The sequence below is a fragment of the Coturnix japonica genome, chromosome 4 (assembly GCF_054131305.1).
Source record: "Coturnix japonica strain WE chromosome 4, WE-NBRP24, whole genome shotgun sequence".
In the NCBI taxonomy this organism is placed as follows: domain Eukaryota; kingdom Metazoa; phylum Chordata; class Aves; order Galliformes; family Phasianidae; genus Coturnix; species Coturnix japonica.
The window spans coordinates 87300001-87321538 of NC_140666.1; the positions used below are offsets into that span (position 1 = coordinate 87300001).

At 34.9% G+C, this 21538-nt stretch overlaps 1 long non-coding RNA gene across 3 annotated transcripts in view; it reads left to right on the plus strand.

The window, feature by feature from the left end:
- The window catches only part of LOC107313858 (uncharacterized), a 47711-nt gene that overhangs the window by 17756 nt on the left and 8417 nt on the right, over positions 1-21538 (plus strand). For 2 of the 3 annotated variants that reach the window (XR_014945551.1, XR_014945550.1), the window contains exon 2: positions 9578-9681. This is a non-coding gene — a long non-coding RNA (uncharacterized LOC107313858). Of the gene's footprint in view, positions 1-7415; positions 7500-9577; positions 9682-21538 lie in introns of all 3 variants that reach the window. The other variant, XR_014945552.1, reaches the window with a different exon arrangement.

A 21538-nucleotide genomic window follows, 5' to 3' on the forward strand; every position in this document is an offset into this window, starting at 1 on the left:
TAAGATGATACTTCATCGCAGCCATTGCCATTTTTGTTCTTAATGATTTAATTAAAGAATAACATCAGACAATTCAACATCGGGATCTGATTTAATTGTAATTCCTAATTTTTACAGTTCTCTGTATTCAGTTCTGGGACTTCTGAAGCACCCTCAGTTAAATATCTATTGCTGTTCAGTATTCTGCAAATGCTTTATAAATAGAATTTAATTTTTTAAAATGAAGAGCGATAAAAGATATACTACTTGCTTCTGACTATACAGCTAACAGAATGCCCTTTAGAATGGGAAAGAAAATCCCCACAGATTTGTTAAAATAAAACATGAAACAACAAAACAGAGCAACACATGATAATGATCCATCTTCAAGGACGTTAATAGTAATTTAAATTATTGGTTGTAAAGCTTTGCTCTTTTGCACAAGCTTTCTGAAACTAATATCAGGGAATCTGTATGGAAACATCAAGCCTCTCTCTGATTGGGTTTTGGTTTTTTTTAAGCAGATATAGATTAGAAAAAACAATAACTACAAACTTTGACACCTGTAAATCCAAAATGTTAATTTATATAAAGTGCAGGAAATGGTGGACATTGATACATGGCATAAAATGATTTATCTGAGAATAAAGTAGTGAGAATTTCTCTATGAAATCTGTCAGGACTCAAGCATCCTTTGATCTTGTAAAGATAAATGCAAAGGCAGGATGATTAATGGAAGTTTTATTATTATTATTATTATTATTATTATTATTTGCATATTTTCCTATTGCACACAGTTTTTATTCTCTTTTTTCCAGAGCACTGTGGTACTCACTACTGAGAGTTATCTAAAAGAATTTGAGCAGTTTCTTTGCTCATATTTCTTTGACATCATTCTTCTTGTTAATAACAAAAATTTGTTCTTTTTGCCATCCTGCTCCTCCTGCAATGAATTTCAAATGCTTGCACCTCTCCCTCATTGTAAATGGAGCATTTTCATATGCTCTGAGTATAAAACAAGCTACCTTTCGCAAACAGACTCTAATACTTATTGATTTTTCTGGACACTTACTTCAGTGCTTATCATTGTATCAACTGACATGCCTGAATAAGGTTCTCTGTGCTGTTCTAGTAAGTCCAAGTTAGGAAAAGTCTTTGGCACCACTAATACCCCAGACTGAAGCTGCTAAAAAGCAGTATTTGTTGCAACTAGAAAAACAAAACCAAACTACCACCACAATAAAACTAACAAAAAACCCACAAAATTCAACCAACCAACCAGCCAACCAGAAGAACATCGGACCCTTCTCTCCTTGCTTCTTGGGCTTGCTTTATATAGTTCAAAACTCTTTGAAGACTTTTCGAGTGGGAAGGATGTAAGGAAAGGAAACCTAAGGCCTGGTGTTTCAGTTAAAAGAAATTGTTTCACTCCTCCTTGATTTAGATAAAAATGACAAAGAAATATATTTTACTGAAAGGTCTGAAATGAGGTTTACCAAGCAAATGCAATAACATTATATATTACAACCAATAGGCTCAGCTATGCATCCCTTAAACAAGCAAGAACAGGTTTAAATTTATGTCCTGTAGAGCTACATCGAAAAGCTCAACTTGATAGACTCTAACAGTCTAGTTGAGACTATAATACTTTGCTATGAGGTAAGACTGGCATCATACAAGGCTTAATAATGAGAAGACAAGATGTAATAATTACATAATCTTAGACATTTACCATAATATCTGCATTTTCAATGGATCTTAATGATTACATGTGGAAGGTTTAGAAAGATCCGGGGTGTTCTTGCTTTGTTCTATTTTATGTTGTTAGGTGGCAGATACTTCTTATCGAGCTTCTACATGATGAATTCGTTATTAATTTCTGATGGATATTTATCTGGGAAGTAGCTGCATTTTATTATATCATTAAAAAACTCTCTGAAAAACATTTCAGGAGCCATTAGGACAGAACAGGAGATACAAATGGAGTATCCTATTAATATTTCATTAAGTTTATAATGTCTGTCTAACTGAATTACAGTTATATTTCTTAGCGGCTTTTAAGTACAGTTTGTTTTATTTTGGTGTTTAAATTCCCATTGTGTAGAGCTGTGCTAGTTTCTATGCACTACTTTTCACTGTTTATTTTGTGTTTTTCTAAATGTGTGATGGATAAATTATAGAGCTGGAGGCAGACGTATAAGAAATGTAAGCATCTAAGGCAAAATAATGATTCTGACATTGCGTCCAGAGCATAACTACATCTCTCTATTTGATTACACATTCACACTCTGCTGGAATGCTGCATATCTACTTTGACACTGGGTCCTGGGGAGTGTCTGATGAGCCTTAATTGTGTTAATTTATCTAGACTGGGGGGCTTTTCTGGGATCACATTTCTCATTAGGTTCCAGCCAGACTTATTCGTGCTATTCACTTCACATCTGTACAGAGTATGTGCTGCTTCAACAGATACTCTACCAGGTCTGAAGAGGTGAATAATTATTATAACTAATAGAAAGGGAATCCACTTTTTGCCACCTGTACATGAAATAAAAAGGAACAACAGAAACCTGGAAAAGCTTAAGCAATTACTGTTATCCAGCTTTCTTGATTTCTTAAAAAATATTATTATCATTATTATTAAATGCAGGTATTTTCCCTGTAGAGAATAGATGCCCTGTGTGTTACATGATTTGGAGTCCATTCTCATGTAAGTCCATAGGTACATTTAAAAGTGTACCTTTAAAAGAAACAGGTGTACTCTTGATACATTCATTTTGAACCAGCTTTCTTACTCTTCTCATCATTATCTCAGTATTTTCCTGTTGTTGATAACTGATTGTACTGAAATAAGATCAAAATTAAAGCTAGATCAACAATTGAAAGGTGAGAAAAGAAACAACAGCAATCATTATAAAAGTGTTTTCTATGAGGTGACGCTAAGAATCATGCTGTAAGTCCATCAGAAAAAGTAACACATATAAGATACATAAAATACAAAGCCAGAAGCCCTACAGGAAGGGGAAAGTAGTTAGTAGTTGCTTCAGAAAGAGATGGAGATTCCAACTTAAACAATTCAATGATTCTATGATTCAGCAATACTGTTAGAAGGTAGAGAAGGTGGGAATGGTGGCAAAACAATGTCTGAGCAATGTAGTGACTGCTTTTGCTCTCCAGGTAGCTCATCAGCCCCTTTGCAGTGGTTGCTCATATAAATCAGAATGTACAAATATATATATACATATATATATATTTACTGTTAGTGATCTCCAGCTGGAAACCTTACTGTTAAAAATATAGACCAATGCGTAGACATGAGTCATCAAAAACAGGAAAGCATATGGAGCTTTCAAATGAAACCCAGTACTAACCTACAGATGGTAAGTGCTGTGCAGACAGCAGGCTTTAAGCTCCTGTGCAGTACTTCATAGTGGAAGCACTTTGCTCTGGTGTCTCTGCTAAGTTTCCAGGGAAACTAATGGCTAAACGGAGTATGTACAGACTGTTCTGTGAGCTGTAGACATTATTTTCATAGATTCGTGGCTCCAGCTAAAATATCCCAGAGGACGAGACAGCTGGAACAGAAAAGTTTAGATGCTTACAGTGGCATTTCATTGCCTCATGTTAGTGTAATTTCCAGCTCTGCCAGCTCACCTGCCTTGTGGCAGAATAATCTAAAGAATTTGATGCTTCAGTGTACAGGATTTCATAATTTAAGTTTTTTTGCTTACACTTTGGAGTGCAGATGAAAATGCTGAATGGTAGAACTATTGTCACATATGTCCTAATGCTGCTGTCCAAAGGCCCATCTATCAGCAAAATTGAACAGAAATCACCCTGTTCTTGACATTTGAAGTCCTATTTTCTTATCTGTTATTTTTTAAAATCATGGAGATTTTCTTCATGGTCATTGACTGGCACTAAAGAATACATAGATAATAATTCAGTTAAGAGATATCTTTCCAGTAAAAATATTAGTTGTTAAGTGTTGTCTAAATCATGCAGAGAGCAACTATTACAACATACTTTAGATAAAGTAATTCAGCATTCACTGAAATGTGGTGCATCCCTTCATCTTCCATTCCAGATAGATACCCCAGTACTATTTGCTTGATAACTTAAAGAAACTTCAGGTGTTATGTACAAAGTTAAAGGATTTCATAAAGAGAAATTCAAACTTGTCTACTTCTCAACACACAGGAATAGCTTACTGATGATAAAAATAAACCTGAAGGTGGTGGGTGTTAGGACATTGGAACCCTTCGGCAGTAAAAAATCAGTAAATTCACATCATGAGTGAAATTTCATTCCCATCACTCCTGGCACTAATAACAGAGAGATAAAAAAAATCACAGTTTATGATTCTGACAGGGACTGGGCATATGTCAGATGCAAAATGTTAGTTTTATAAAGATTAATAACTTATAAGTACTCCAAAGTGCATCCTAGTCTCCTGTAGAACCTCCACATCACTGGTTATATTGCCTACAGAAAATCAGTTTAGGAAACACAGGAGGGGAATGTCATGAGGAGGACTGGATATTTCATTTTTGGTTTTATGCCTTGAATGCTGGAGTCAGACTTGACACTTTAATTTCCTTTATAGATTCATCCCCAAATAACTCCCTTTTATGATTAAGCTGTTCTGCTCACAGAAATCATGTTGCAAAACACTGAATTTGACAAAACATACAGACAGTAATCTACTGACTGGGCCATCACTCCTTGTCAATGATGGTGAATATATTAAAAAAGAAAAAAAATAATTTAAAAAAATCACTTAGAATGAAATAACCAATTTAGCTTTCTGCCAGAAAATGAATCATAGAACATGTAATTAATGCTAAGAATTAAGCAACTTAGGGATAGTTTGTTACTGATTTAGAATACACTGTCCATAAGAATTGAAAACAAAAAAGCAAAATTAGGAAAAGGAGAGGTGAGGAGAGGAGAGGAGAGGAGAGGAGAGGAGAGGAGAGGAGAGGAGAGGAGAGGAGAGGAGAGGAGAGGAGAGGAGAGGAGAGGAGAGGAGAGGAGAGGAGAGGAGAGGAGAGGAGAGGAGAGGAGAGGAGAGGAGAGGAGAGGAGAGGAGAGGAGAGGAGAGGAGAGGAGAGGAGAGGAGAGGAGAGGAGAGGAGAGGAGAGGAGAGGAGAGGAGGAGAGAAATGAGGAAAGAGAAAGGAAGGAAAAGGAAAAGAAAAATACTGTATGAATAACTACCTAAGCAAAATGTTCTGTGATTCTCATATTTTTATTAAACTGACACACACTCTTTTCTGTGGCTGTAATTACTCTAATGACATTCCAGCATCACTTGCTCAAGGTCAGTAATACTGAAGAACAGAGCATAGATTGGATCAGCAACTCTGTGTTCAGAATAACAGAATTATTATTAACACAGTTTTATACCACAGAAACCACAATAGAGTCAGAATGTAAATTATCACTGGAAGGCTTTTACTTGGTGACTTGCTTAGGAAAATTGCATTAAACTGCTTAAGCACAAAAATATCATTGGCAATTGTCATTGCTAAAAAGCATTATTCTGGTGATGGAAATTTAAACCAAAGTGATTGAAGACTAATTCAAAAGCATAAAAGATAGAAAGGTGATTTATAAAATTTAATCATGCCATAAAGTCAATATATATCTACAGGAAAATTTGTTGTTTACTGTAATTTCCACAGGCCTCTTACTGACTTTCCATTTATAAACTGAAAGAGATTTGGGTTTTCTTATGCATAAAGTTTATGAAATAAAAGCTATAAAACAGTATAGAAACTAAATATAAAATTATATATTTAAAGATATATGATTTTGCCACTCTTAAAATCATGCAGGGCACCTACAAGCCTTACTATAAAAAAAGCAATAAAATAGGAGGATAATTTTTTGGCTTCTTCCATTCCAAATCTATGTTTTATGAAATGCATTCAAGAATTCAGCTTTATCTTCAACTGACTGAAATTTTTTTAGGAAAAAGAAGAATCAGTCATGATTTCAACCATTTCAGGGTCTGCATCACATAGAGATGACAAGTTTCCCTCTTCACATTGTTATCATAGGTCATATAAAGGGAGAGAAGCTGACTTTCCCTCAGAAACCAGATTATACAAAGAAACTGATTTGACTTGACATGATTTGATTTGGGCTGGAAGATTAATCTAGCCTTTAGCTGCCAGAAGCTTTTAGATAAATAGCACTTAGCCCACTTATAGTGAATGGATTTATTTATTTATTTATTTATTGGGGGTAGAGGGGAAGAAAGGATTATTAACTAGAACAACAGCAACTGGAAGTGTAAGAAATCTGCAAAGATTTAGGATTCACATTTCAAGTCTATGAAATACTGCTGTCTTCAGAGACTATTGATGTTCGAAATAGGATATTTGTTTCTCTAATCTGATTAGTGGCTCTACATCAGATTCAACTGATGAGGAGAATAAAAGGACAAAGGTTTTGCAACTATTTCAAATGCCAGTCCTGACCTAAGGCTGAGAAAAGTTGATACAAGACAGGATAAGCACTGTGACAATTTTTTGGTGTACCGGGTGGGTGACATAAGTTGCATGTTGCCAGCAGTCAGATGTGCTTCTTCTACATGTATTTCCTTCTGATATATAATCACTTTGAAATATCTTTGTTTTCAACATGCCGTTATTGAAGCCTATTATTAGAGCTGGTTGCTCCCTAGATCTTCTCACATGTTCCCTCTAAGTGCAAAATCAGCAGAGTGAGCTCCAGACAGATTGAAAGAGGAAATTTATGGTGATTTTTAGAAACTGGCTCCTTAATATTCTGGGATTGAACATGTGGGATTTAATTCCAAGAAAAGTGACAAGGTAAAAATACTTTGGATATCTCCAAGTAGGTCTCAAAAGAGATACAGCTGTGACATCTTGTGACACAACACTAGAGTGAACTTGAACGTGCAGTTCATTGGTAGCACTATGATGATGCTTTAAGGATGTGAGGATTTGAAATCCACAATGTTAAATTCTACAAACAAAATTTCATTCGTCTATTTTAAAAAGATATAACTCAACCAAGAGTGATATACAGGTTTTATTCCTCTCAATGTCAGAAGTGAATTGTATTTTCAGTTGTCACATAATAAATCTCTGGCAAAATGGGAATTTTGGCTTTGTAAACCTCAGCTAACAGCCCATCCAAAAAACCACGAACAACTAATTTTCTTTGGAACTCTGAAACACTGTTCAAAAATACAGAATTACCATTTAAATCTGTAAAAATAAGCACACTGAAGCCTAGCCTCATTTTCCCAATAGCTTTTTGGTAATATTTAGAGACCCCTATGGAAGATTACGGAAGAGAAGAGATCGCAGAACACGCACCCATGCTCTGTGTCTATTATAGATAGGCACACACGGGTATAGGAAAAAATTCCGATGAAACTGTCAATCATCTTCTTTCTAGATATTTTTAAGTCCTACCTAATGTCTGAAAAACTGAATATGGACACTGAAAATGCATCACCCACAATGAAACTGTGCTACTTTGGTAAGCTCTTTGTATATATATACATATACATACGCTGATATGATGGTTGAACAATATTGTGTGCTGGTTTGAGTAGATTGAAGTTACATGGACTTCAGAGTCTTTGCATAATCCATTAGGATTAATTAGATGTATTCACTCAGGCCTACACCATCCATTGAAGAAAGTCTCTAAAAGTTTGCAGTTGCAAACCTCAGTCTTAAGAAATTTCAGTTTTAAATTTGACAAAATGTTTTATTGAATCACTATATGTCAGCCAAGAAAGACAGACATTTGTAAAGGAAAAAATCATTCTGAAAGACAAACTCTTGGAAGCCATATCTAGGCCAATGAAGGATATCTTCCAAAAGACATTATTTTGTGAGTCTAAGAGTCAAGTCTCAAGCCTTATTATACAGGCTATCTATTAATTTTACATTAAAAAGTGCTGTCCATCTTTTTCATTTTAGAAATGTAGGTAGATTTTATCCCACTTGTTTACACTGTCTCATTCTCTGTATGGAAAGAAATTTCAATGAACATTTCCTTAAAAAAAAAAAAAAAAAAAAAAAATTACTTCAATAATTCAAGTTTTGTAACTACATATACTCTTCCCATCTTATACTTGAAGTCAATTAATTACTCCTACTGTTAACTAAGCTTTATGCTGGAAGAGAACATTTAGATTTAGATTCTCTATCAATTACCAAATGGCATAAATCTAGCATTTCCTAAAATGCAGGCTTATTTGTCTCAATATTTATTTACAGCATTAAGGTAGACATTAATCTGTCTATACTACTGAAGACTAAAAACTCGCTAGCATGGATTTATAGCTAATATTTAAGTTTTAGAGTGCAAACAACTTTAAGGTCAACAAAATTAAGTTTTTGGAAATGACTTCTGGAACATCTGCTGAACTATGTCAATCACTTTCCGAAAGCTCGGTCAGTCTGTCTCACAAATTTTTGTTTTTAGATGGTCTTTGAATAGATTTTTATATGTAAATCAAGGAAAAAAGGAGACAGTTTTCATGGTCTAGAGATAGTGAATGTAATCAAACTTCTCCATGGTTTACCAAGATAAATACATAGGCAGTGAAACGATTAAAATGCACACTGTCACTATTAACAGAGATTTGACATTTTCAAGTGATAGCAGATTAATGAAAATAGAAATCTATCAAGTTTTTCACCATAAGTCAGGAAGCAATAACAAAAGATTTTCAGATGTCCCCTCTGGTGTGTTTATATTAATATTCAACTACTCCCTCATGTGTTTTTCATCAGGAAATTTCCAAGTATTTATCAAAGCAGGTAATCTTTAAAAAGGTTTGGAAAAAATCGAGCTAAAACATGTTTTCATCTGGTTTTGCATAGGAAGGAGAAATGAAGCAATTTGATTTCCATCAAGTTTCCCAGAGATCAGATAGATTTTTCATAAGTTGAGAAAACTACATCTGAGTGTTTTATGTTTCAGTGCTTTGCGTTGGCTCAGACATTGCAACTGCTGGAAATATCATTTATGAAGGAATCTGCAGTTCTCTTACTACTTCTTTAGAATTACTATTCCTCCAGTCTTTTTTATGAAAAGAGTTTGGTTTTAAAGTCATCAGTAATCAATTCTAACAAATTAATCCATTTAAATTAGTGTAACTCATTATATGATTTGAGGTAGGGGCTTTATATCTAGAAGTATGAGACTGCTGATCATAGTGATTAATACATGATTTGGCATGCCCTGATGAACAGTCCTAGAGGCAAGGTTTTCTTGCAAATTGTGAAGTACTGTTTCCTTACATAAACACGGAATATTTTCACATTGCATGTGAAAGAGATGAAAAGCCCAAAACAAAGTCATTCACTAAGCTTTGGCAGAAGCTATTTCCCTAATCAGACTGATAGCTGAAGAGGATTATTGTCATGCCAAAACACCTCCTTAAGAGAGAGGTTTTCAGTGCATGAAAGCGATATTTTTGTGTGTGTGGTATGGATGCAGTATGCAGAGTTTGATGACCTCAAAAATGACCTTTTATCCTAAGATATATGAGATTGTCCCTTATCCTTGTCCTAATGGAGTAGATGTCTTTATTTCCACAGAGCTCTTGCACTGCAGAGAAGAGAGGTATTAATGGTGTTGGTTTCAGTGCTGACTGCTCTGCAAATATGAACAGAACTGAAATCTCCATATTCATTTCACAAAGGTCAGTGAACAGATATCAGTGTAATACGTCTTTGAAGCCTGAGGGGCTTAATTCAATGTTGTATCATTTTAAGTTTACGTCTGTTTAACTTCTCTGAAATCAGGCCAATGCTAAAATCAGTAGAGTTAGAAATGGCATAAAGCTGTAAAAAAGTTAGAGGTGAGTCATGCTTTTTTATTCTCACATATAAAAGATGAGTGTTTTCTATGGTTTCAGTATGAAGCCAGAATAAATAGAGAGGTCTGGAGTGGGTTTTGATGATTTGTTGAAGCTCAGGAGGCTTCAATGTATGCAAGCCAAACCCAAACCCAAACCACAGTTCATGCAGATATCCCATTGAACAATACTTGCTGACTTTTACACAACTTCAGCTGTAAAGTCAGATTCATTTGACATTTTTTTCCTTGATGAATTGTTCACAGAAAACAAAAAATAAAATAAATAAATAAATAAATAAATCTGCAAGTAGTCAGACAGAAAGCATTTGTAGGGAAGAATGTCTTCACATACAGAATGTGATCAGATCAGATTTGCTGGTGATTAATACAAGTAGGCAGAAAACAAATCAACAAATATCCTCAAATAATCCTATGTGATTTTACAAACAGATCAGGTACCTGCCCTGAACATTCAAGCCTGAACTCTTTCTGTAGATTGTTGTCTTTCTGAATTAGTGATAAAATCTCCAGACTCAAACCACTGAGTTCATACATACAGTGATGTGCAGTCAAGCATTCCATTTCTTTGCAATACAGCCCACAGGTATTGTTCCCTTATCAGTCATACAGGTAGTGAATGAAGGGCTGAATACCGGTAAGTACCAAGACAATATTCCCACTATGAGTATTGCAGTACTACCATATTACTTAGAAAAGTGATGAAAGCACACACCTTTTTTACGTCTCTGACATACAGATAGGTCCTGCCCTTAATGAGATGCAGTAAAGAAGTGGAAGTATTGGTATGATATACCGTACACTCAAACGTACCTACACTCAGCCAATTTGTGAACACGATGTTTTTAAAGTTTCTGCAATACTTCTAACCACTTCAGTAAATCTGGAAGAATAAAGGTAGAAACCCTTGATGTCTTTGGAGAAAATAATAATTTTTTAACATTTCTGGATGGAGGCTTACATTTCTCCTCCACTCAAACACCCAATGAACAGAGTAAATTTCCTTAAAAAGCACATGAAATTAGTTTCCACCTTCATGCTTACCTTTAAACAGCAAGTTAGAGTTCCGGGCATCAACAGCACTATTGTCACTGTTGGATAAATGCAGAAACCAAAGAGCACATCCTTCATGAAGTCACTGAAAATTAGCATTACATGGGCAGATAAGGACAGGACATGAGGAAATGGCTTCAGACTAAAATAAGGAGATGTTAGGAAGAAATTATTTACTCAGTGAGTGCCCTGGCACTGCTGCCCAGATGAACTGTTAATGCCCTATCCCTGGAGTTTGCTCAAGGCCAGGCTGGATGGGGACCTAGACAGCCTGATCTGGTGAGGGGCAACCAGCTCACCACAGGGAGCTGGAACTGAGCGATATTTAAGGTGCATTCCAACCCAAGGCATTCTATGATTCTGCGATGTAAAAGAGTGAGGTAGAGATGATTTGAGAATCTAGAACTAGTAATTCATAGCTCCGGTCTTTTTCCCTTTGAAAACATGCAATGCAGAAATAAGTTAGTCCAGCAGTTCTGCCAAGAGAGCAATTTGAAAGCTGTGGAGGCTGACAAGATGGCTGAATATCATCTCAGGCACAGAACTTGCTCATAAGAGGAGAGATTTTAGGGACATATGCATACTGAGTTGGCAAATGTAGAACTACATTAACAGCAGTCATTTTTAAGTACTTGCTTTCATAGTGGTGCTTTAACCAAGAGCTAAAACATGTATATATATATTCATATATATGTTTGTATGTACAGCTATACTTATTTCAGCTAGTTCTCTGACATAAACATATTCAAATTAGTGATAACGCCATATACTATATATCACAGATTTTAATACCCTGCAAAGTACCTAAATTGATCTCCTACATACAATGAAATTAATCATGAGAAAGAAGTCACTGCATGAGTACTGTAAAACAGAATAAATAAGAATTGCTTATATGAATAAGTGTAATAACCAAGATGCAAAAACTACCTTAAAAAGAGATATTCTCACAAAAATGAAGATACAGTGCTAAGAGAAAAAAGATTATTAAATAAATGCATGGTAGAGGGATTATCTCTTTAAAACTGAATAGAAAGAAGAAAAGACATGCCATTAATTTAAGCAAAGAATAATTCTCTCAAAATTGTGGTGGTGGGAGGTTGCTAGAAGCCTCTTATTTGTATGAATTTTGTGTTTCCCTTCTAAGAAGTCCTTAAAAGTTATGAAAATCTCTTTCAATGTCCTTCTCAATTGGCAACAAGGCAGGAAGGCTCTTCAAGGAGATGGACTGGTAATGAAGTCTTGGACCATGAGAGAGGCTTACTGCAGAGCATAAATACAAGACACAGGGAAGGAAGGGGATTACCCCTTTACATTATATAATAAATAATATCCTTTTTTTTTTTTTCTTTTTTCTTTTTTTTTTTCCCTTCTTTTTTCTTTCTTCTTCTTTTTCTTTTGCAGATGTTTCCTTATTTTCTCCCAGATCATCCAGGAAAACACTACTGTATGGGTGGATGACCAAAAATCAGGGTTTCCCTGCCTGCTTTTAAGCAGGATCAGTTATTCATGACTTTTCCAAAAGATGTTTGTATAAGCTGCTCCTAATGATCTCCCATATTGGCAACTCCAGAGACTACCTAGTCATTATATCCCTGTGTGTTTCAGCATTGACAATCTTTTGGCTCTCAATATTTCACCTGAATCTTCCTTCCTATAATTAATACACACTACTCTTGTCCTATCATTTAAGAAGACATAAAATTATCATCTTTTCTCTTTAGTGAATTAGCCTCAGGGATCTTAATGTTTCCCCATAGCCTATGAGCAACACTGGACTATGAATAAGTACTTTAAATCCCCGATGTGTAGATCCAGACAGACGAAAGATCAGGGAAATGCTTTTTATTTTCTGCATACTTGAGGAACACCACTTCATGACTTCTTTGGCACAGAGATGATAAAATTGCCACCATAACATAAGCCTCCTAGTCAACATGAAAAATACATTGTGTGTGTTTCTCATTTGGGTTTTAAATTACCACAATTCTCACTTCATTTCTCCATCTAAGTTTACTTTAATTTTTCTTTCTCCTCATCATTTGATCTTCTTCCCTGCTACAGATGGTGCTGCTAATTTCCAAAGGGTTCTGAGTATTCAAAATGTCTCTGAATACTTTCTATGGGAATACAGAGCAGAAGTGCCAACTTGTACATTCATTCCTTATGATTAATTTTTATTTATTTAATTATTCAATAAGATAAAGGTTTGTTTGCTCACAGTCTCTGTAAAAGCAAGTGGAACAGCAAGGGTTCATAGAATGAATTATCCAGTTTTGTTCCAATTTATTTATTTATTGCATTATTTTCCTTTCTAGTACTTCATCTACAGTACATGATATGTTGTTCTCCATGTGACTCAAGTCAAATGAGCTCTGTAATGTAGGGAGTAGGGATGGTTTAGAAATAGAACTGCTTGCCTTACCCTGAATCTTGCTGGTGCATAATAAAAATTGCTTTACTTCTTCCTGTCATTATATGGTTAATGAAATCAAATGCAGAAATAGACCAGAAAGAAAATGCTATCACTGCATTGGTAGTCATGACCTTACATGTTGTCATCTCTGGGAGACATGAAGGTTCAGAAAGAGAAAATTACCACTAATACATGATCATAATGAAGAAACAAGTTTTATCACTTGACTTTTGAGGTTTAAGATGATATGGTTATGACACTTCACACTTAAACATGCATCAATCATTCCTCCACAGCACAGAAAGAGCTGCGGGTTCCCCAGGGCAGGAAACATGCAGTCAAGTATCTCAGCATAGAAACGACATTTCACCCCATCTTTAGGAATGATTTCACTAAGAAGGAACTCTATGCCAATGAGTCGCAAGCTGTGAGGGCACTTGGCAGCTGAGATTCCACCATAGGATTTTGAACAATTTCTAGTTTTTCTCCATCAGGAAAAATAATAGTAAAACTAAAAAGTCCTTTACATCTTTGGCTGTCCAAATGGTACCAGTAAAGCAGAAAGTTTTGCTGTACCAAAACACACAATGTCACCAACAAATCTTTATGACTGTACTATAAACTTACTGCTCTCTGTCTGTGGTAAAAACAGGAACACTATAATTAACATTCAGTTTCTTGAAGGGTAGGATTGATAGCTGTCTCTCATTTATCTGTAGTGTCAAGGAGTTAGCCATTCAACTAAATCCATATGGTGAAATTATATTTCCTAGATACCTGCTTAGACAACTACTGATTTTGTGAGGTAGACATTATGATACTCACCACAAAGAAGACAGTATTTGTCAACAAAATTAGAGAAATATTGTATCAGAAATATTATTTGATATACTAGTTGAAATGTCTGGGTACTGTTATACTCATCTGTGCAGCTGCCTATAGCAAGTGCATTCACACATTCACTCAGACTGTAATACCTACTAAATACAACTGAGATTATGGCATAAAGTAAATACAGATTTCTGGTTTCAGTTCCGGTCCTAGTAAAGTCAAGCTGTGCTTTCATCTAGATTTTGTTCTGAGCTCCTCTCTATCTGCATCACCAGTATCAGATATGAAGCAGTTCCATGGTCAGAAGAAAATTACAGAGAAGAACAATGTCAATTCAAAGAAAACACTGACCCTCCTGTTTTTATGGCTGCGTAAGACAGGAACCACAGAACTGACCTGGGACTCCAACAGTGCAAATAATGTTGACTGTGCAAATTAATATTTGTCAGATAAACAGTCCTACTGTTTTGATTCTATAATGATTTAGCTGAAAGAAGTGAGGAATTCTTACTGTCAGGAAAAGCAAAGAACTGTACCGAACAAATGATAACAGAATCAGAACCCTCGGAGTTGGAACGGATCTCCGAAGATCTTTTAGTCCAACTGGCTCCCAAAGAAGGTTTCCTACAGCATGTTGCACAGGAAAGCTTTGAATGTCTCTGGAGGAGGAGACTCCACCACCTCACTGAGCAGTCTGTTCCAGTGCTCCGTCACCCTCACAGTAAAGAGGTTATTCCCCATGTTTGTATGGAACTTCCTGTGCTGCAATTTGTGCCCGTTAGCCCTTGTCCTGATTCTGGGTACCACCAAAATGAGCCTGACTGTATCCACTTGATCCCTCCCTTTTGATATTTATCCCTCTCAGCTGTCTCTCCTCCAGATGTAAGAGTCTCAGGGCTCTCAGCCTCTCCTCATATGGGAAATGTTCCAGGCACCTCATCACTGTGGCCTGACGTTCCTGACATTTCTCAGATATATCTCTCTGTAGCTAGAACTGAAGTTTACACTTTATTGTTTTGTTCAGCAACTGTCAAAGGTGACAAGAAGCAATGAGAAAGACAAAGAAAGTTAACTAGACTTCCTGAAATCAAATAACAAAGAAAATGGCAAAAAAAAAAAAAAAGACTCTAATGTGCCTTATTTACCTCATAAGTGCTCAATTTGTGTAGACAAAATCAGAAATATTAAATTGATTTTAAAATATTAGCTCCTTGCATAACAAAAATGGTTTAGAAATCAGGCAGCCATATGATGCCCCCTTCTAAGTTCAGAAACCAGTGATAAATTGAAATCTTGGGATACCTGGAATGACCTTGGAAAACTCATTTGTAGTAATTTAACGCAATAGAGAAAAAATCCTACTAAAAACAAAAACAAAACAAAACAAAATAACAACAAAAAACAAACAAAAAACCCCCACATTTATTTAAATCAACACTTCAGTAAAATACTGCATTTAGAGCAAATCCTAATTATCTTTTTTTTTTTTTTTTTTAAGTGAATATTCATAGCTTTATGTTTCAAAGAGGCTACATAAACTAAATTGTTCTCTCCTTTGTTTTCAAATTCCAAAATGAGATGCAGGAAATAGAAAAAGAACTGAATAATATAAGCTATGTATTGTATGCCTACTAAGTGAACACTTATCTGTATTTAGACAATTAACATGTCTTCTTGAATATTAGCATGTTGATACCATAACAAGTCTGCATTAAAAAAATGTAGATAGCATTTGTGGGTATTTCTAAATAGTACACAGTACATAAAGGCAAACTCACGTGCAAGACATTGTTCATACAAACCATTAATAAATATGTCATTTGCCCAATTTGGAACTGAAGATCTCTTAAAAAAACCCTCTGTGTAGAATCAAAGTGAATTGCTTCATCTCCAAGGCTATGCTTTGTTTCTCTCCCTTTTCAATTGTTCTCTGATGGCTGTTGTGTAAAAGGCCGTATTAATCAACCACAAAGTGCAGGAACGAAAACTGTCCAAACACCTAAATAACTTGTTTATACAAATGATATGGACCACTGTAAGAGATGAGGTCAAGAGTCCCATTTGTTGTCATGTGCCATTTTATTGATGCTGCAGGATGCACCCAATCATAATTTTGTCACCGTCTGCTTTCCATTCCTCCAAAGAACAATCAGTCTGGGGCTGTGATATGCATCAAGCACCCCGTGCATGTTGCATGTTTGATAGAGCCCTACCTTAGTCATTAATCACGCATGGAGTTAAATTTCCTCTGTCAGTACAGCAATTCTGCAAGGGCAAGGATGTGTTATCAAGTTTGTGTTAAAGAAATGGAATCATAAAAAAGTAGGTCAGTGTGAGGCTGCTTTAAAGCAGTACCTTAAAATTAAAATTATCCCGACTGTCTAAATGTCACTACTTAGATATAATGTGATTTAAGTTTAAGATATATTCCATATCCTGTCAAATACAGAGTCTTGGGAATCAGCTTTTTTTTGCCTTTTATTTATATATTTGTTTATTTATTTTCCAAAGTGTGTCCCTTACTCAGAGTGTAATACCACTTCAGGCTGAAAAAGGATAATTTATACATTATTCCATGACAAGATCATTGGCAATGGCAGCAACAACAACAAAACCTCCAGGGTCTCCCAGATTTTGAAAAACATATTAGAATAGTAACTGTCCTGACGAGGGCACTCACACCCCCATAAACTTTTCAGTAGTCCTTCAGATTACCAAAGAAAAGAATAAAATAAAGTAATACGAAATACATCAGGTATTTCAATTTTATGTTAATTTAGTTTGAGAGTCAAAAAAGTTTTGCAAAAGTCAAGTCAACTTCAATAACACCGGAATTCAACTTATAGAATTATGGATGATTGGTATTATTAACACGAAAAGAAGATTCCTGAGAGAAGAGACCACTTTGATCTAGCAGACAAAACCGTAATGAGGTGTTATGGCTGGAAGCTGAAGGTAGACATGTTCAGAAGAGAAATAAGGGAAACATGTTTAATGGCAAACATAATTAACCACTGGAACATTAGATTTATGCACACTGTGAATTTTTTCTCACTTGACACTTTGGATTCAGTCTTTTTTCTAATGGAAACACATTAGTACACTTACAAATTGATAGGAGCATGTTGCAGGAATCAAACCTGCTGGGAAGGAAAAAGAAAATAGACAGGTGTGGAGTGCCTGCTACAAGTCTGTCAATACAATATCCTGTAACTTATCACCTGCATTCATTTTTTCCCTGTATATTCTGCTTATTATTTTTCTGCTTATCTGCATTTTGTGCAACCATTATTCTCCATAGTTCATAAAGCAATGGAAGCAGGGCTAAAGGAGGCAGTTCTGTGTAGGTATACCAAGAAGTGACAATGTAAATAGCAACTCAGAATTCATGTTGATGATAATGATACACAAGTTAAGAACAGCTATTTTTTTTTTGTATCCAGAAGAGTAACCAGCTTTTAGGACAAGTTTAGGAAGTAGAGACATTAGTAAATACAATAAATGTCATCTGCAGTAATTACTGTTAAGGGGTGTAAATATTGCAGTGGAAGCACTTTGCAAAATTGGATTATTATTTTTTTTTCTCAAAGAAGAGTTGATTGGTGAAAATGTCTTGCTCAGAAGACCCTCTGTTCATCTTCCTGTGACACATCTGAATAATCTCAGTATGCAGCATTCTCATTTGCAGTCTGTGAGTTATGCACAGAAGGAAATTAATATGAAACAAATAAAATATTTACTTCAATGTTTATTATTTCTCATGTTCTCTGTATTGCTGCACTGAGATGCTAGAAAACACAAAAGAAAAGGAACATTTAACCCTACCTGTAATAGACTTTTCTGTGGACAAGGCCATTTGCAGGGTAAGATAACATTAAAAACTGCTGTGTCCTGTTTGAGTATCACAACAGACAAACAATACATTCTGTTATTGCCTTTTGTTATGTATCTGGTGAGATTTTCATGCATTACAGAGAAATTTTCAGTATTCTCTAAATATGAAAAAAACAAACAAACAAAAAAAAAACAAACACATATTTGAATCAGATGTAGAACCACTTGATTTGGGAAGGATGTTTTGTTATACTTTGCTTTGTTTCTTAGCTGTCATGCTGAAATGTTATTGAACCAGAAGAAGCAGTTCAGAGTATCACAATCTCGAACTGTTTTCTCTTTAAATATTTCAGTTAAGTTTTCTTGGAGTGGGATAAAACTGAGTCTGCTGATCTCAGGGTTGAGCAGGATTAGACTGATGTCTTTATTCTTTGCAATAGGATGTGACCTTATTTAACATATTCTATTTATTTGAATAAAAATGTTTTATTTACTACACCCACTCAGTATAGATTTTTTATTTTTTTTTTTCAGTAATTATGAAAGAAGTCTTTAAATATATACTGGTTTTTATCCTTGGACTGCTGCCATAAGAATAAACAGAGTGTGGCTTGAACAAAGAGTTCAGATTACGCAGTACTTACTGCTTTTCTATTTTATCTCTTTCATACAATAGACAGAAGCTTTCATCTTTCATAAAGTACAATGCTATTTTTTGACATGATAGGATCACTGCCTTACTAGATTTTTTTCCTAAGCTACCCTGTTTGTCTTTGAATCTTCCTTTATGCATCTACACCTCTTTCTTGTGTTAATAGAGCACAAATATTTTACTATTTTCTTGACGTCCCATGCTCTACTAACATTTTAAGAATGTCACACTCCATTTAAGTGTCAGAATAAAGATATCTAGTGTAATATCTTCTTCCTGTAAGTGCTTCTGACTTCTTTGTTGTCTGTATAATTCTGCCTTGCAAGGAGCTTTTTGCAAAATAATTTTCTTAAGAACGCTGTGGAGGAAAATAGCTCACCTATGGCACTATAAAGAGATGAAACTGGCAGTGGGTGAATAGCTAGGAAAGCAAGATATTAGAAAGGAAAATAAGTAATCTAACTACAATGAAGCCATCTAAAAGCTCGAAGCTGAAATGTAGGATAATGAATTAAATGTGAGTATATGCGTTTCTTCTAAGTGAGATAAATTTTGGTCAAAACTACTAGATCGACAGTTCTGAAGAAGTCAGGTGGCTGTGAAGAGGATGCAAAGACTACAGAAATGTAAGCTTTACTCCACCACTGGGCATTAGATCTGAACTAGTGAGGTCCTATTAAGAGCAAAGTATGCAGCCAATTTTGTACTTTCATTCAGTGTTTCTCTTGTTGATTTTGATCTATCAAACATCAATCTGAAAGGATCTACATATTTTTTCTAACATCACTTTCAGGTTTTAGGTAAGTGGTGATGGTTATTTTCTTCTTACTGTAAAGATTTTTAAATCCTTGGGAATGCTAATCTTTTGTGTGGGGACACAGAAATAAGAAAAGGCAATGATAATAAATAATTCTAATGGTATCAATAATAACAACAATATATAACCTTAGAAGGATCTCTGAAGAACTTCTCAGTGTGCTTATGATAAATGTCAGAAAAACACAACCCTGACATTATTTTGGTTTGTGTAAAATATTTCAAAGGATGATAATGATGTGCCTCAGCTTTTATTTCACCACAGTAACACAAAAATGCCTTAATCAAGAAAACAGCAACAAAATCCTACCACTAAAATAACCCCCTGTCTGTAAAAAACAAAAGTGAAGTAAAGTAATGAAGATGCCTGTATTTTTACAGTTTGAAACTCTAGGTAATTTTTTTACTAAATTTACAAAATTGTTCCTGTTATTGTATTACATGACAACATGAAAATTTATTGCTAAAATCTACAAATAAATACATTCTACAAAATTTCCGGAAAAAGAACACCTAATCTTTTTAGAATATGTTTCTATTTTCAAATTTCACTGACTGAAATACTGTATTGGGAAATAAATAGAATAATAGAATCATGAAGGTTGGAAAAGCTCAATGCGTACCCACCCCCACCATGCCCACTGACAGTGTCCCTCAGTGTCACATCCCTTTGGTTTTGGAACACCTCCATGGACAGTCACTCCACTATTTTCATGGGCAGCCTGTGCCAATGCATTGCCACTGTTTTTCCTTATACCAAAGCTGAACCTCCCCTGGTTGTCCCGCACTTGACTTCAGGCATTAAAAACCAACAAATTCATCCCTTAATAAACATAATTTTGAAATTTATAGAATAATACGAAATTGTTTCTAATAGTAAATAGATTTTCACAAGTATCTTGGGATTGATTTTGATTTTGCATTTCAAATTAAGCTGCTATCATCTACAGGGTGAGATAGCTTCCTCTATCTTTCGGGCACAGTTGTCTCTTTAAATGTAATTTAAACTAATTTAGCGTTAACTTTATTAATCTGAGCATACATTTCAGTCATTGATTGAGAACACAATTTTGTACACAAGACCTAAAAAGCATTCCTTTCCTTAGACCTGGACTACAGCTCTGTGCAACTGATTACTCTATTGACCAAATCATAAAACAGCTGAAGAAATACATATAACACCAAAATCTTCTCCCTAGCTCCAACATATTTGCTGTGAGCAAAGGAACTGACTAACAGTTTAAACTGAGATTAAAGTATGTTTTTCTCCTTGTCCTCATTTCTTCCTTCAGATAATTTCTAATTATTATAAACAGAAAATTAACAAAGCCCAAATTCCTTAATAGTCTTGTCTACTCTAAATAAAAGTGATTCCATAATGTTACAGTAAATACATGCATTAAATTGTGCAACAAAAGCCCAGAACCAAAATTCATATAAGCATTACTTATTTTACAAAGTTTAAAGTAAATGGCTTCTTTAGTTTTATTTGAATTATGAAAAGAACAATAATCTTTCAGTGAGGTATGACATAATGCTTTAGTTTGTAAATATCTGTTAATGTAATTATTAGGTACTGCTCAAATTTATTTGTCTGTTTTATTCCTTTCTGTTTTTGCAGGAAAAAGAAACCATTTAAAATGCAAATTAATTCTATATTTACATAATCACCAACATTATTTTTAATCCTAGAATTAAAAATATCTTGCAGTAAGGAACTGAAGAAAATACATATCTGTTGTAAACAGATATTACATTCATTATTAAATATTGTTTGAGTCAAAATAATCAGAAAGAAGAAATTGACAGAAAAGGTCTACAGAGGAGAATTATGGTCTCTTGTACCTTTGTCAGCCTGAAATACATGCAGTGACTCATGATAACTGCATTCCATTCTGCAAGTAGAAGCATTATTAAAAGCTAGAACTAAGGCACCTTAGACTGCAGAGTACATTTCCCAATAAGAAGAGAAAATTGGAAATTAAGAATGCATTTTTAGATACTGACAGACATATGTAACATTTGCAAGTTCAAAATCATAATTATTCATGTTCATTCACCTACCCTGGAATAAATGCC